A 17,000-nucleotide genomic window follows, 5' to 3' on the forward strand; every position below is an offset into this window, starting at 1 on the left:
GTAAAATAATCTTTGATCGTTATAGGAAAGCTGCATTAAACAGTACGGATTTCAGTTCGGATGTAAGCTTGGGACACCACTACACTACTTCCAGTTTTGCTTGCTCCGCCTGCTGAGGAGTCACAGAGTTCTGGATACTTCAGCCCAACCAAAGCCAAATGAACACATCAAACTTGTGATTTAAAATACTTAATAGAATGTGTCCTTCAAGTGAATTTCTTGAATCAGAATTTGATTTGGTTGATGTGATTTCAGTGTTGCCTTAGGGCCTTCTTCAGATTGTAAATTAGTTTTTGTCTTTTATTCCTGTCTGCTATACATAAGCTCACTGGAGCAGAACTTCACTGGGACAGCAGTGATCGCTACTGTAAAATGTGTGTCAAATATCTCAGATTCCAAAGGGTGAAAAATATGGGATATGCATAAAACACAGGCAGGTCCCAAGTCTGGCTGCCAGTAGACATGATGTTCAATCATGTCCTGAAGGACCCATTGGTCGTTGATTATGACTTGTATGATTGTAAGACAGACCACTCGGTTTCTTTCTTTCTTTTTGTATGAAATATGCATTGGGAATTATTGGATTTATCATTTACCAAATTAAACTTGTGTTAATCTTAATTTCCTGCTCTTCATCTGTTCTTTCTCACGACATTCGGACTGGGGTGTTGAGGCTGTATTATGATATCTGGTGGAATTATTTTACCTCAACGGGTGTCAGTAAAGGACATAGGCAGTACACGCCGGTAACACTTGGGTCTTTCAGCGGTATAATGATCCAAAACAAATCAATAAAGCAATGTTTTGCCTGACACTAAAAGGAACCCTTTTCTCTGAACAATTAGGCTGGAGACAGAAATCCTACAAGAAACTGTGGGGTGACCATTAGAGATGATCCAGAATTCTGGACGATCTATCGAGATTAGGTTAAGATCCTACTCTGTTCTCTAACCTTGTGAAATGTAATGAAAGAATATGTGGTTTCCCACTTGCAAAAGATCTTTGTACAAGTCTTAACCACAGGGGTGCGAAAAATTGTAGTACCAACAGTTTTCATAAAAACTATTTCGTAGTATTAAATTTTCCTGTCCACTGAAGAGAAGGACAAAAATTAAAAGTTGAAAGGGTTATTCAAACTTTTTCAGTGTGAGATTATGCTACTGCAATAAAAGACAAATTTGTTTCCTGACGTCTTATTTGGGCTGCCAATAACTACAAAGGGTACTGGATGGATGGATGGATGGATGGATGGCAATCTATTATAAATGAACGTGTGTAATATAAACAAGCAAGCCCAAAAAATAAAGCTTGAAATTACATATATTTTCTATAATTTGGAGACTTTGATCTTAGAACTAGAGAAACTAGATCTAAACATGATAACAGAAAACCGATTCGGGATGTTCTGATAGTTTTTTATGTGTTTGAGCGTACCTTGTATATGAGGGTGTTGGAGGTGGTGTACATCCCAGCCAAGTAAGGATCAAATGTTTGCTGTACTAGTTGTTCTTCAGAAAATGAAGACTCCTGTCCTTTCTGAACAGCAGGCAGTGATCAATGTAAGGGAATGGAAATGAGGTTTGATATACAATTGAAACCAGACATTTGGATAAACTGTATAAAATGACTTGTAGAAAAATTTGTATCCAGAGACTGATGATCGTCACTCAGAATCAGTTATATTTTAATCTGGCAAGAGAGAAGGATTTTACAGCATTGGAGATGTGCTCAGTAGTGCTGCCAAATAATTCCGACTAAGTAAAGAAAAGGTTCTCCTTATAAGCTACAACAGTTTTCAAGGTAACTCTCATGAGACCATGAGATATATTTGAGATAAATGAAATCCCAAAAGGTCTTTTACTAGATAATGTTTTTCACTTTGGATGCATTAAAAACAGCATAATTTACCCTTTATTTGAGTGACATCATTAATTAGCAGATCTTGGGGTCATCCTGCAGCTTTGATTACCATCGCCTCCTTCATGGCCTTAAATCCATTGATGACTACAGTTGGTTTTAAACCAAAGAACAGACTAGACATTTCATACTAGTTTGAGTCCCAACCCCAGAGACCTGTGCTGCATGTCTTCCTCCTCTCTTCACCCCATTTCCTGTCTGCCTACGTTAGGAAAAAAATAAATAAATAAATAAAGACCACTGGTCCTACAAAAAACAAATCTTATAAAAACATTAAGTTAAAGTTCATTACCTACAACCTCCATAACTGTCTGGGTAACGTCCGTTGGCAGACAGTGAAATCATTACCAGTAACATAGGTCAGTTATAATCCTAAAGCAAGTTTTGCATATTTAGTTGTATTCTTTTATATTAACAATATTGCAGATAAGAACTACCATTCTCTACGTAGTCCTTCTTACCCTCTCAAAGTCCTTTAAGGGGTTTTCTAAGTTCAGATGCAAAAGGTTCCCAGGTACAGGCAGACTGGGGGGCCTGTTGGGATGTTTTTGGGTCTCCGAGGTTTGAGTTTGAGAAGAAGGAAGCAAACACAGAGCCCCAGCAGAAGAACTGAAACAAACATGTTGGTTTGGGTTGGATCAAAATGAAGGGATGACCTGTTTGAGCAGCTCAGCCCCCAGTGGTGACTGCCCTGGTTGTGCAATGTTATTCTTCTATTTAAACATGACTGAGATACAGGAAGATAAGACATGTATCGCAAGCCAAGCCAAGGTACAGCACCATTCATTAACAAGGACTTTCAAAGTTCATTACAGGTAAATAAAGGAACAGAGGTAAAGTCAATTAAAATCAAAACAATGAATACAATAAAATAATTATAGTAAAATGTCAAATCACATAACATAAAACTGTGATGAAAATAAAAAGCTAAAACATGACAAGAATTAACTGGTAAAATAATCGTTATGGGAAAGCTGCATTAAACAGTAAGGTTTTCAGTTCGAATGTAAGCTGGGAACACCACTACACTACTTCCACTACTTAGAGTTCTGGATACTTCAGCCCAACTAAAGCCAAATGAACACATCAAACTTGTGATTTAAAATACTTAATAGAATGTGTCCTTCAAGTGAATGTCTTAAAAATCTGAATTTGATTTGGATAGAGTTCACTGTATTATTTGTAAAATTCATGTTGGAAGAGTTTTCTCATGAGAGGCTGTTAGTGTCCGGGTTGGACGGGTTGTCATCGCCTATCAACATCAGGATATAAAGCAACTCTCTGACGACCACTACCTGATCAGCCATTTTAAACACCGCAGAAGAGAAGGACCTTCTTGTTCAAATCTACTTTGCATACCCAGAACCAAACATGGAGAAGCAGCTTTTAGTTCTTATGCTCCACTATTCTGGAATAAACTACCAGAAAACTGTAAAAGCGCTGAAACCCTAAGCTGCTTTAAAATCAAGATTAAAAACTTTTTTCTTTAGAGTGACTGTGCCATCTAAACATTATTAGTTACATTTTCAGTCTAACTTCACTTTCATTTTCTTCTCAATCATTTTATCATAAATCTTTTATTTTTTCATATCTTACCATTTTAATTATTAATTTTTATCCTCTCTAATTATTTTTGTTCGTTAATTATTTTATTACCTGTATGCCACTGTAATGTACTTTTCCTATTATGTCTCTTTTTATTTTTTTCATGTACAGCACTTTGAATTGTCTTGCTACTGAAAAGTGCTATAAATAAACTTGCCTTGACCTTCATAGCAACTATTCTCAGAGCTCTTCGTTCTTGACATCTTCAGCCACCTCCTTCCTAGTCATAAGCTTCTCCGGATAAGCATTTGTGCCCACGGCCGTTTCACAGTGTTGCCTTCCCAAGCCCACTGCCTGCCTGCTCTCCAATGGTTTACCTGCAACGCCTTGGACCCCTTACCATCTGGACCACAACCTTCATTGCATCTCCAGACTGAACTGAGCCCTCCTCCTTCAGAGCAACTTCCACCAATAAAGACAGTAAGTTTTCCTACCACTAATTTTTCAACATTATTGCCAGCCACGGCACCCAGGTTCTAACTCTTGCCCTTGTCTTCTACAGATACCAGAACTACTCAAGCCCAACTGTTGGCTCTTACAATGAACTCTTAAAACCATCATGTCTCTGAGTTCTGCCTCCATCTGGGTCAGAAAGCTAAATGAAAACACGATGTTGGGTTTTGGAATAACTTTCAATGTTGCCTTTACTGTAAAAATATTATTTGTAACTAAGCAGACAGCATTACAATGTTTGGACTGGATTTTATTAACAAATAAATTCTAAATTCGAATTTACGATTCAGCCTCATTCTAATTAGAAACTGTTTTACCCATAAGTGTTAATTCTTTAAAAGCAAAACCCAGCTAAGCCACAGGGGAAATAAAATTTAAAGTACTTCACGTAGTGTGTGTAGTGATAGTCTTCCTAATAGAAAAGTGGGGGACTTATTAACGTCATTATGATAATCAGCATTGAGCTATGAATGAGCTTAGTGCAGAGGCTAGAGAGCGCCCTTTGGATCTGATGCAGACTAAACGGTGTTGGTTTTCTGTAACTGACTACAAATAGCCCTCATAGTGTGTAGACATTATCTCTTAGTGTTTTTCCTCCAAAAGGAACCGTTTCGGACTGTTGCCATGGTTATTTCGACACGTTGTGGGTTCCCTCCGGTTATTAATACTACTTCGCATATGTATTTCTGGGTGGAGAAAGGGCGGTTCAAACTGTACGTGCAGCTGCGCAGAATTCACCGCATATTGGGATGTATGAAGGCTACATGTGCAGTGACTTGTCTACGCACGGTTTCGTACATCTGAAGTTTCAGAATTTCTACCTACTGCAAACTTTGGGCATTAAAGCAGCACACTCTTTTGTACATAAGGCCCCTGATCATAAAACTACTTCTCTCCATTGAGAATTTTATGAAAATTCATATTTGCTTGTACAACCTCCCCTTTTCCACAAGTCCCTACTCATTGCTTTTGGTACAGCTCTACTCAATTTTTTGTGGTTTCATCTAGGAAAGAATGACAGATAATCTCTGAGCCAGCTTTCAAGTCTAGAGGATGAGAGGGAGCACATACAGTTAGTCACAGTAAAAGCTCAGCCAATAGATATGTCTAGGAGAGACAGGGTTAAATACTGAAAGACAGGGTCATGTGTATCATCAGTGGAAGGTGAGCATTAAGTTGTTGGTAGCAGAAGCTTGGCCGAGGTCCTCCCATTATGTCCTCCAGCAGTCTAAACCTATAGCAGCATAACTACAGAGATAACTCAGGATAAACTAAGCAACTCTAACTATAAGCTTTATCAAAAAGGAAAGTTTTAAGCCTAGCCTTAAAAGTAGACAGGGTGTCTGCCTCACGGACTAAAACTGGGAGCTGGTTCCACAGGAGAGGAGCCTGATAACTAAAGGATCTTCCTCCCATTCTACTTCTAGAGACTCTAGGAACCACCAGTAAACCTGCAGTCTGAGAACAAAGTGCTCTGTTAGGAACGTATGGAACAATCAGATCTCTGATGTATGATGGAGCTAGATCATTAAGGGCTTTATATGTGAGGAGGAGGATTTTAAATTCTATTCTGGATTTAACAGGGAGCCAATGAAGGGAAGCTAAAATAGGAGAAATATGATCTCTCTTTTTAATTTTCATCAGAACTTTTCCTGCAGCATTTTGAATCAGCTGAAGGCTTTTAACTGCATTTTATGGACATACTGATAGTAAAGAATTACAACAGTCCAGCCTTGAAGTAACAAATGCATGGACTAGTTTTTCAGCATCACTCCTGGACAGGATATTTCTAATTTTGGCAATATTCCAGAGGTGAAAGAATGAAATCCTACAAAAGTGCTTAATATGGGGTTTAAATTACATGTGCTGGTCAAAAATAACAGCAAGGTTCTTTACTTTATCACCAAAGGTCAATTTATTGGCATCCAGATTAAGTGATTGACTAAGCAGTTTCTTTCTCAAAGAGTTCGGTCCAAAGACTTGTTTCTAGGATTTTACACAGCCTGGCCCCACCTTACTTAACCAAGCTTCTCCACTACTGACAAACAACTTAGACCTAAAACTGGAAGCAAAAATTCCTGTCTAATATTTAGAGGCAATGTGTTTCAAGGTTTGGGAGCCGGAACTGCAATAGCCCAGAAGCAAAAGCATGCATCTGTTTGTCAGTTTTGACAGGAACCTCTTCATTCTGTTTTCAGATGGAATTAGGCTGATCTAGTGAGACACTTTATGTGCTTGTTAGAATTTAAGGTTGAGTCCATAACTACACCTAGGTTTCTGGAATGCTCAATAGTTTTAGCATTACTGACTGTATTTGAGTGTTGATCTATAACCTTGCTTTTATGGAACCAAAACCAACTTCTGTCTTTTATGTATGAAAATCTGACCCATTCATACATTGATGTTTTAAAATGACTGTGGTCATATTTAAGTCGTGTCAATAGATGTAATGGTGAGATATGTTTACTCCATATAAATTCAGTACATTTATCTCCCTGTAAAGTTTTTACAGCTAAGATCAATCTAACCTAAAAGTAATGTTCCCAACAGAGGACTTGCCCTAGATTTTAGAATATTTGGGGTCTGGAGAGTATCTGAAAGTAGAATGGGAGACAAAGCTTTCAGTTTCAAACCTTCTCTCTTTGGGAACTAGCTTTACCAAATGGCAAGAACTCGGGTTGCTTTTAGATTTAGGTATAAATATTCCTTTCGGATCAAATTTTTTTTTTGGGCAGGTGTTAGGTATTATTAAGTCAACTCAGAGGCAAGAACGATACAGAGTCAGTTTTACTTGCAGCAGGGGTAGCTCACTTTGCAGAGCAGACTACAAGGTTTTGACACCCTATCTCTTTATTTATATGCACAGCTCAACAGACAGTTCAGACAGGGTGTGTGTGTGTGAGGCTGAGAAGAGGTTGGTTCTCACAGAATGTGATTCAGCCTCTGGTGTGTGTGTGTGTGTGTGTGCATGCAAATAGATAACAGAGATCCCACACACACAGGGAGGACTGCATACCAGAGCATGATACAAAGCAGAGTGCAGCTGCACTACAGCACAAAGTTTTTACATGAGTAATAACTGTCATGATATGACATCCTGGGACTTGGTTTGTGTTTTTGTGTTAACTGTGTTTAGGTTTATGTTTTCCTTTATTGTTTATTAGTTCCACCTGTCCCCTCTGCCTCACTGTCAGCTTGTCACACCTGTTCTTAGTTCCTGTGATTACTTGCCTTTGTTTTCTCCCTGTATATTAGTTGGTCTGTGTTCTTTGTTCCCCGCTGGTTTCTCCATCACTGTTCCTCGTCACTCCCCTTGTTGATGTTCAGTTTTGCTACGTTGGAGAACTGAGTACTCATGTGGGTTTTTGGCTCTGAACTCGGTTATGTACCTGCAGTGATTTTTGTGACGCTTTTGACGGTTTTGGAATAAAACCTCAAGATTACTCATCATGCGGCTGCCAAGCTCTTTTCTGCACTTTGGTCCGATTCAAACACTTAACGTGATAGAATCGAAAATTTTGTGTTATTTCAGCTTTTAACTTTATGTTCTCTCTCTGTGAAACTCCTGGAGGGGGGCATCGGCTGATTTGCTGCTGCCAACAACTAAATGGTCACCTTATACGGGTGATACACTTGACCCTGTCTTTCAGTGTTTAACCCTTTCTCTCCTCTAGACATAGCTACTGGCTGAGCTTTTACTGTGACTAATTGTACGTTCTCTCTTTCATCCTCTAAACTTGAAAACTGGTCCAGAGTTTATCTGCTTAGCAGTGTTTCTCTCCCAGATGAAGCTACTAAAGGAGCTAGGTTTTAATTTTCTTCAACATAGAAAGTACTCCAAAAATAAGTGCATTTGTTTTCTTTTTGTGTCTCTCGTGGTAAACGACTGTCCACACTGAGCCTGGTTCTGGTTCTGCTGGAGGTTTCTTCCTGTTAAAAGGAAGTTTTTCCTCTCCACTGTCTCTACATGCTCATCCAGGAGGAGTGAATGCTGCAAGCTGATGCAGTCTGCTGGGTTTCCATAGATAAAAAAACGTTTTAACCAATTTGAATAATAAACAGAATTTGACTGCATTGTTGGACAACTGGGATCCATTGGCATGTATGTACTTGACTTGGAATCTGTATGATTTGATTAAATTGAGTTTTTGTGCTTTAAAATTAAATGAATTGGTGCTATATCAATAAATTGAACATAATTTTCCAATGAAATGATTACTTCGCCACATTTGCATATTTTCCTTCTTTTGGATATTTTTACACAGCTGGTTCATCACAATACAATAAGCTTGCTGTATTTACATACGTCTTCCAGTTCATCCATATAGTAGTCGACAAAATCCCGTGGCGCTGTGAAGACTCTAGTTTTCTTGTATTCATTCACCAAATGTCGTGCAAGAGTCAGAAAAATCTAAAATCCCAAAAAATAATTAAGTCATATTTAATTATTTTATAATTTATCATTGATGATATGTATTTTGTTGAATATACTGTTGTTACCTCCATGTCTTCAAAGGCTTTGTTGAAGGGTAGCGGCAGGTGACGAATTAAAGGGATAGAGTCATACAGCTGTGAAGACAAGTGATTTATTACATTAAATGAGTTAAATCAGATGTAGGATTTTGGAATCTTAGAAATCTGACTTTTACTATACACATATGCACACATTCATCATGACATTAGAATCTTTTGTGATGCCTGTAAATTTCATGTCATATAATGCTCCTTAAGGTTAATTATTCTCTTTTACTAAGTAAGATATCAGTAAGCTTTTGAAATGAATGCATTGTTGCCTCTCTCTCCATTGACTTTATAGGCACTGTGTGAACTCGGAAAAAAAAGTCACAATAAAGGAAGGTCGGGTGGACAGCTGCCAGCAGAGGATATCTGAGTTGGAAAGATACTCCAGGAGGTGGAATCTCAGACTACATGGAGCCGAGGAGACGAAAAAGGAAGATGTACAAGATAGGAATTTACCAGTCTGTTCTGCCAGAACAAAAACACAAGTTGCCTGAAATAATCGATACCATACACCGACCCTGAGCCAATCGACAAGGAACCATCAAACCCAAAGGCATCATCATTCATTAGTTTCTACTAATGCCAGGGGGTTTAAGACAAAGCTTTATTCTTATTTACAAAACAGCTTAAAATTGAATTTTGTCAGTCCACATCTGCAGACTCTATTTCTGGAAATCACAATGGGGCAATGAAGTATGGTTATCTCACGGCTCTGTGCGTTCTGCTGGTGTCGCACCTCTAAAAATAATTTCTCTGGAGTTGTGTTGAACTCTGATTGTGACACCCTAGGACATTAAATCTGCTCCGTAATCAGATACAATAACAATAATTTTATTACAGTTAATTTATATAGTCACTGAAAACGATAAACTACTTGACTCAATAGAAGAAAGATTTACCTTTTGGCTTTCCAAATACCCAGACTCAATCCTTAAAACTGGCGGAGACTTTAACATCGCCTTAGATGGACTTTGATAGATGGACTCCACTTAAACATTTTTGTGGGAAAGTTTAATGCTGTGGAAATCTAGAGAGAAAGATTTCCACTTGAGAAAATATTTACCTGAAGCAATAAAACAGGATCCAGGCAATCTTGCATTGACTTCTGGCTTGTCTCTAGTTGGCCTGGTATTTATTTTGACTCTTGTCATGTTTGACAGCTAACAGCCAAGCCAAACCAATGAGAACGGCTACTATTTTTGCCACTTTGAGTCATTTGAACACTTAATAATTGACTGTGAGGGCCCGTTACCTCGTTCAAGGGATGGGTCATTCTATCGGCTTACAGTGATGTGTCAAGTTACAGGGTATCCAGCATATCCCTTATGCACTTACCTAGTTTTATTCAGTGTTTGATACAGTCGGACAGAGGCACCAATTTTTCATCACATATGTTTAGGCAGGTCCTAAAACAGCTCAGAGTATGGCACAGTAAAGCAACAGCATCTCATCAGGAGATTCAGGGGGCATTAGAACATTTTCATCAGCCATTGAAATCTCTCCTGCGTGCTTGCTGCACAGAGTTGGGGGGCGACTGGGAGGAAGGGTTGCCGTGGCTGATGTTGGCATCCCAGGAGGTCACCAAGGAAAGCACAGTCTTGCCCAAATTAATTAGTTTTTGCACACACAGTGAAGGGTCTTTTGGCTGTGATGGCAGGCACTTTGAAGAGTCCACTGAAGTGATCCACTGAAAAACTTGGTGGATTATGTGAATGGGTTTAGACGATTTTTATATGCAGCGAGGGAGTTGGTTAAAAAGAGAAAGACTGTGGCTTAGAAAAAAATGAAAGCACTATTTGATCGGCGCTCTGAGATGCGCTTGTTTTGCCTCATGATCAAGTGTGGGTCCTGGGTCCAATCATGTCCTCCCCCTTTCAAGTTAAATTCACTGGTCCATATACAGTTATTAAAAGGAGCGAAGAAAAAAGACCGTACTATACTCGAAAGGTTGATTTACTGCAGTCGGAGTGTAAGGCTACATTTGCGCATGCGTTAAACAGGCTTACTGGGGTGGCCGAGAGTTTCAGCACCAAGGACAGTGCACCGTCACGTCTTGTGGGAGATAACGGTGATGCTGATATGGTGGACAGTGCTATTACACACAGGCGCCTTAAAAATTTGCAAGGATTGGGCAAATTCTGTAAAGTCTTTTCTGGTACCGCTCTTTCACAACTCGGTTCTTGAAGGAGTTTAGCAGGTTTATTATTAACCATATTTTAAGGAATTTCTTTTTACAATGGGAAAATGTTTCACTCAGTTTTTTAGAATCCCCAAACTTGATGCTAAATATTTTGTTATGAAAAATATACAAATTCTCCTGGCTAAATTTTATATTCATAAATGTAAAATTGTTAATATAACACCACAGTTTCTTCATTTTTGTAAGGATGAGGAACTATAAAAAAATCAATATCAGACTTTATATATGTTATAATATTTCCATGTATTTATTTAATTAACACCCCTGATTGTCTATTCATGTAAGTGTTTTATTTATATACCTAAGGGCAATTGAGAGACCAAATAACCTAACAGTCATGTGTTTGGACTGTGGGAGGAAGCCGGAGTACCCAGAAAGAACCCACGCATGCACGCAGAGAGCATGCTATCTCTACGCTGAAAGACCCCTAGTTGGGCATCAAATCAAGAACCTTCTTGGTGCAAGGCAACAGTGCTAACAACCATGCATCCTCACACAGCTACAGAGAGCATTATTTAGAGAAATGCACAGATCTGCATACACAGATTGTGATGGGTCACAGATTTCGGTGTAAGACCGGCACTTCTGCTGCAGGTAACTTCTGCTGTGTCTTTTGGATTTGTCCTGTGACTTCTGGGCCACCATGTGACTGCACATGTTTGAAAAAAAGGTTTAAATTGAAGAGACTGAAACTGTATCAATTACAGTTTTTAAGGCAGGTCGATCAAATTATCTGTCACCCAAATTAATATTTTTGCAGATTGTGACCAGGGTGCAATAAAATGCAACGTTTTGATATTACAGTTAATGATATTTGTCTAGAAAGGTGATTTCAATTCATTTACCCCAGCCTATGAACAAAATATCCTTTCTGTCTGTTTATCAATGAAGTCTGATCTGATCAAGCAGACATTATTTAGAACACTCCTAAAATAAAGGTATTTTGATCTTGTATACTGTTATCAATTCACATTTTTTGCCGTTCATCAGTCAGTTAGTTTTTCCTATAAAATTGTACTTTGACTCACCATTGCCCATGGACCATTGGCTATTTTAGTCATCTCAGCAAAACACCTGACAATCAGCTTGATTGTCTCATCGTTGTACTCGTAGCACGTTCTGAAGAGAACCTGACAGATTATGTTGGAGGCAGCGTTATGAAACATGACCTGAGGACTCAGAGTTTTACCTATAAAAACAAAACATTTAATAAAACTGGTAGCAAATGATTTTAAATGTGACAAAAAAAAGTACAAAAATAAAAGGAAATATTTCAAATCTGAAATCATTCTTGTGTGGGCAAATTGCAATACAAAATGTAATATAACCATTCTTCAAAACGACTCGTGCATCTAAGGGCCGATACAAAGCTTCTCCGATAACCAAATGATGACACAGCATCAGGTGGAATGGAATATACGGGGGTTTCCCCAATAAAAGCCCTACCACTGTTCTTTTCCGGTGTTTTAATTGTGTGTTGAATCTCTTCCAGGATTCTGTCCTCCATTGACTTCTTTCCCAAACCAAAATTCTTGAGGGTCATCAGAGCAAAGCGGCGATGCTCCTGCCACATTGGGCCATAATCAGCCATTATCACACCTACAATAAAAAGTCCAACTAAAATCAAAAACCTGTCAAAAATAAAGTAGATGTACAATGCAAAGACTTAAAAGCAATGACTAATTTTGCAGTGACAAAAAGATGTAGTTTTGTAGTTTTGTAGAATTTGACTTTCCTGCTACTCTCATAAAGAAAGGCATTAATGTCTTTATTATGCTGTTTATGGTTGAGATAGTATGGCTTCATGTTAGTGAACTGTAAGCACACACCACTTTTTTGTAAAGACATTTTTTACCTTTTCTCTAGGTGACATCATTTATAAAAAGGTCTTGGGGTCTTCCGGCAAAATCGGTAGATTTAATCAAAATCGCCTCCTTCATTGCCTTAAACCCACTGATGATGACAGCTGGTTTTGAACCAATGACCAGACTGTAGACATTTCCATGACTCCCTCAGCTGGAAGGCAACAGTAAGACAATCATATTGATTGATTTTGATCAATCAGAGCTTTAATACTCTATATGCTACTTAGTACTCAATATGTTACTTGGAGAACAAACCAAACGTCTTATTGTGTATTGTGTGTAGTCTGTGAACATACAGATAAAGTTTGACAATGACCTCAGTTAACTTTAGTCAATGTGTCAAAAAAATTAAAATATATATAAATTTGCAAAAATCACTAGCAGTGGCTTTATTTAAGCCCAATCCCCAGTACTGGGGGCAGAATTTAACTCTTGTTTTTCTCTACTTTCTTTACTGCAAGTTCCATCAGTTAAACATAAGGATATGTGGTATCCACAGAAATAGTAGAATCTTGGCTAAAAGCTGATATAAACCATTTCTACAAACACCAAAAACAGTTAAAACTAAAGGCAGTTGAATCAGAAAATAAACAAACTCCACAAAATGACGTAACCACAAAACTCGGTCTCAGTTGTTCACAACATGGCTTCTACACACACGTCTGCTGTAAGGAGAGAGCTCACAGATTTAAAAAAAATAAATTTTGTCGCACCTAAGTTTTACTCAACCAACAGCAAAGGAAGGCCTTAATTATCAATTCCTTTTGAAAACCATGATCATTAACATAACGATTGTTTAGATAAAGTATGTCAATTCAATCCTGTCGAGACTCACAATAAAATGCGATTAGAGAAGTTACACAATGGATGTTTATTTGTTTGGCGCCCAGACCCTAGAGGAAGACATGAATGCTGCAAGGCTGGATCCTGACTGCTTCTTCCCCTGGCGACCTGACCACGCCTATTTAGTAAGCTGCCCTCATTTCTGTGTTAAAATCCTACTCTTAGTTAAGTATCATTTAGTTCCCTGTTCTCATTGTTTATCTTCCCTTCTTCCCATACAGTTGGAGGATCATCCGTTACATCAACTGATTATTTTTGTCACAATAAACATCTTATTTATATTTATTCTGTTCTCCGGAGTGCTCTCTGTATGTGGGTCAGATCTATTATGAAAATGACAGAACACTCTGGCCAACAAGACCCAGCAGAAGCACTCCGCAGAACTCTTGCTGAACACACAAACCAAATCCATTCTCATGATTCTACTCTCCGTCCTCTTTCAGAGCAACAACATCAGACTGACCAAGAGCTTGTGCAGATTTCCTCCATGTTACAACAATCCTTAGGTACACAGTCCACCCCACCCGTAGATGGCGATATAGCATTACCGGAATCCCAACAGCTACCCCTTTCTCGTGACGTCTCTTCCCCTAATCCTGAACGGTTTGACAGAGTCCCTCCGGCTTTGAAGGGGGGGTTGGTGGACCAAGCTCAGATCTGTAAAGCCCCCAGATTTAGTTTACCTGCTACTATCATTGTGAACGAGCAGACCATGACCTTATCAGCATTGATAGATTCTGGCTGCGAACAGAATTTAATTGATTCTGAGTTGGTAAAGCAGACAGGTATCAAAGTCGAATTACTGGATTCCCCACGTTCTGTGTTAGCTCTAGACGGTAAAAGGTTGCAGCAAATAACTCATCGAACAAGACCCATAGAACTTTTATTGTCAGGCAATCATAGAAAGAAGACTTCATTTTTTGTGTTTCCTGTATCCCAAGGCTCATTAGTGTTAGATTTCCCCTGGTTGCAAGAACATAATCCACACTTAGACTGGTCTACGTGTCGTATTGAGTCCTGGTCCACAAATTGTCACTCATCTTGCCTCCAATCCGCTTTTCCCCCTAGTCAATCTCAACAGGCTAAGAAGGAAGACGAGGTAATTGATCTTGAATATCATGATCTTAAGGGAGTCTTTAGTAAAAATAAGGCCCTGTCCCTACCACCTCATAGACCCTATGATTGTGCAATCAACCTTCTTCCCGGTGCCCCTCTGCCCACTAGTAGACTTTATAATATCTCCCGTCTAGAGCAAAAATCTATGAAAAACTATATAAATGACTCCTTGTCTGCAGGGATTATTCGGCCCTCATCTTCACCACTTGGGGCAGATTTTTTCTTTGTAGGGAAGAAGGATTGTTCTTTACGTCCTTGTGTTGATTATAGGGGTTTAAATCAAATCACCGTTAAGAATAAATACCCACGTCCTCTGCTCACCTCTGCCTTCGAACCGGTTTATGGTGCCACTATCTTTTCCAAGTTAGATCTTCGTAATGCTCACCCTCTGATCAGGATCCGCCAGGGGGATAAGACATCATTAGGTCATTTTGAATACTTGGTTATGCCCTTTGGACTATGTAATTCCCCTGCTGTGTTCCAGGCTCTAGTCAACGACGTGCTGAGAGACTTTTTGAACATTTTTGTTTTTGTATACTTGGACAATATATTGATTTATTCAAAGGACATTCAGGAGCACCGCAGACATGTTTGCAGTGCTCCTGAATCTCCGCTTGTTTGTGAAAGCCGAGAAGTGTGAGTTCCATCAGTCTTCCATCACATTTCTGGGTTACATCCTTGAGGATGGACAGGTACGCTCTGATCCTGTGAAAATTAAGGCAGTACTGGAATGGCCGGTGCCTGACTCCCGTAAATCATTACAGCGTTTTTTTGGGTTTCGCAAACTTTTACAGACGTTTCATTAAAGACTATAGTCTCATTGCTGCACCTCTGACTGCACTAACTTCCTCTAAGTGCTCTTGTTCCTGGTCATCTGAAGCTGAAACAGCTTTTCAAACCCTCAAGGAGAGGTTCTCTCAAGCCCCCATCTTAGTCCATCTGGATTCATCAAGACAGTTCATCCTGGAGGTCGACGCCTGAGACATTGGAGTCGGAGCAGTGTTGTCTCAGAACTCAGAGGATGGGAGGCTTCATCCTTGTGCTTTTTTTATTCCCGCAGATTCAACAACACAGAGGGGAATTACGACATGGGGGACAGAGAATTACCGGGCATCAAACTGGCTCTTGAGGAGTGGCGCCACTGGCTTGAGGGGGCTGAGCATCCCATTTAAGTCTGGACTGATCATAAGAACTTGGCCTACCTATAGTCTGCTAGACGGCTTAACCCACGCCAGACCCGGTGGTCTTTGTTTTTCTCTCGATTTGACTTATGTATCTCTTTCAGACCCGAGCCTAAGAATACTAAGCCGGATGCCCTCTCCAGACAGTTTGCCACTGACGATTCTGAGAAGGAACCTGCTCCTATCTTGCCACCCACTTGGACAATTGGAGCAAGAACCTGATCCTGGCAATGGACCACCAAACCACATCTATGTCCCATTGAAGGTACGCTCCCGACTAATCAATTGGTTGCACACAGCAAAGTTTTCTGCTCATCCTGGTGTTAGTCGAACTATTGCCCTAGTTCAAAGGAGGTATTGGTGGCCCTCGTTGCATAAAGATGTGTAGGAGTTTGTGCAGGCTTGTGCTATTTGTGCCTGAAATAAGTCCAGTAACCAGTCACCCGCAGGTCTTCTCCAACCCCTCAGCATCCCAAATCAACCCTGGTCTCACATAGCATTGGACTTCATTACTGGACTTAGCCCTTTCCTCAGGTAAGACAATAGTCCTCAAAATTGTGGACCATTTTTCTAAGGCTTGTCATCTCATTCCCCTTAGGAAACTTCCATCAGCTCTACAGACAGCCAAACTACTCACTAAACATGTGTTTTGTCTTCATCGACATTTTATCCGACCGTGGCCCACAATTCCTCTCACAGGTTTGGAAACAGTTTTGTTTAGCTTTAGGAGCTAAGGTTTCCTTGACCTCAGGTTATCACCCTCAGTCTAATGGCCAAACCGAAAGACTTAATCAGCAGCTGGGGTCCACCTTACGATGTCCCACATCCACAAACCCCTCAGATTGGTGCTCCTACCTACCTTGGGCGGAGTACGCATTAAATTCACACGTTTCTGCAGCTACTGGATGTTCACCTTTTGAGGCTTCCCTTGGATATCAGCCACCTCTGTTTGCTGCCGACGAAAGGGATATTACGGTTTATTTAGTCCACCAACATGTTCACCGCTGCAAATCCTTCTGGACCTCCACCATTCAGACCTTGAACCACACTGCTGACCAGAATAAACGTTTCGCTGATCGGAAACGTAGACCTGCACCTGAATACCAGCCTGGACAGAAGGTATGGTTGTCAGCACATGATATACCTCTTAAATCCATGTCTGGGAAGCTTTCGCCTCGTTTCATCGGTCATGGAAACTGTGATTAGTCCCTCTGCTGTCCGCCTTCGGTTGGCTGCTAGTCTTCATGTTCATCCTACATTCCACATCCCTCAGATCAAGCCAGTGGTCTCCAGTGACTC

At 39.8% G+C, this 17,000-nt stretch overlaps 1 long non-coding RNA gene and 1 pseudogene across 1 annotated transcript; one reads left to right on the plus strand and one right to left on the minus strand.

Moving 5' to 3' along the window:
- Nucleotides 1–35: 35 nt before the first annotated feature.
- Nucleotides 36–14,100, minus strand: LOC124857926 (annotated as a pseudogene).
- On the plus strand, nucleotides 3,714–4,257 carry LOC124877812. Its single transcript, XR_007040609.1, has 2 exons — nucleotides 3,714–3,942; nucleotides 4,025–4,257. It is a non-coding gene; the product is annotated as an uncharacterized LOC124877812 (long non-coding RNA).
- Nucleotides 14,101–17,000: the final 2,900 nt, after the last annotated feature.

Source organism: Girardinichthys multiradiatus, chromosome 2 (genome assembly GCF_021462225.1).
Source record: "Girardinichthys multiradiatus isolate DD_20200921_A chromosome 2, DD_fGirMul_XY1, whole genome shotgun sequence".
Classification (NCBI taxonomy): Eukaryota; Metazoa; Chordata; class Actinopteri; order Cyprinodontiformes; family Goodeidae; genus Girardinichthys; species Girardinichthys multiradiatus.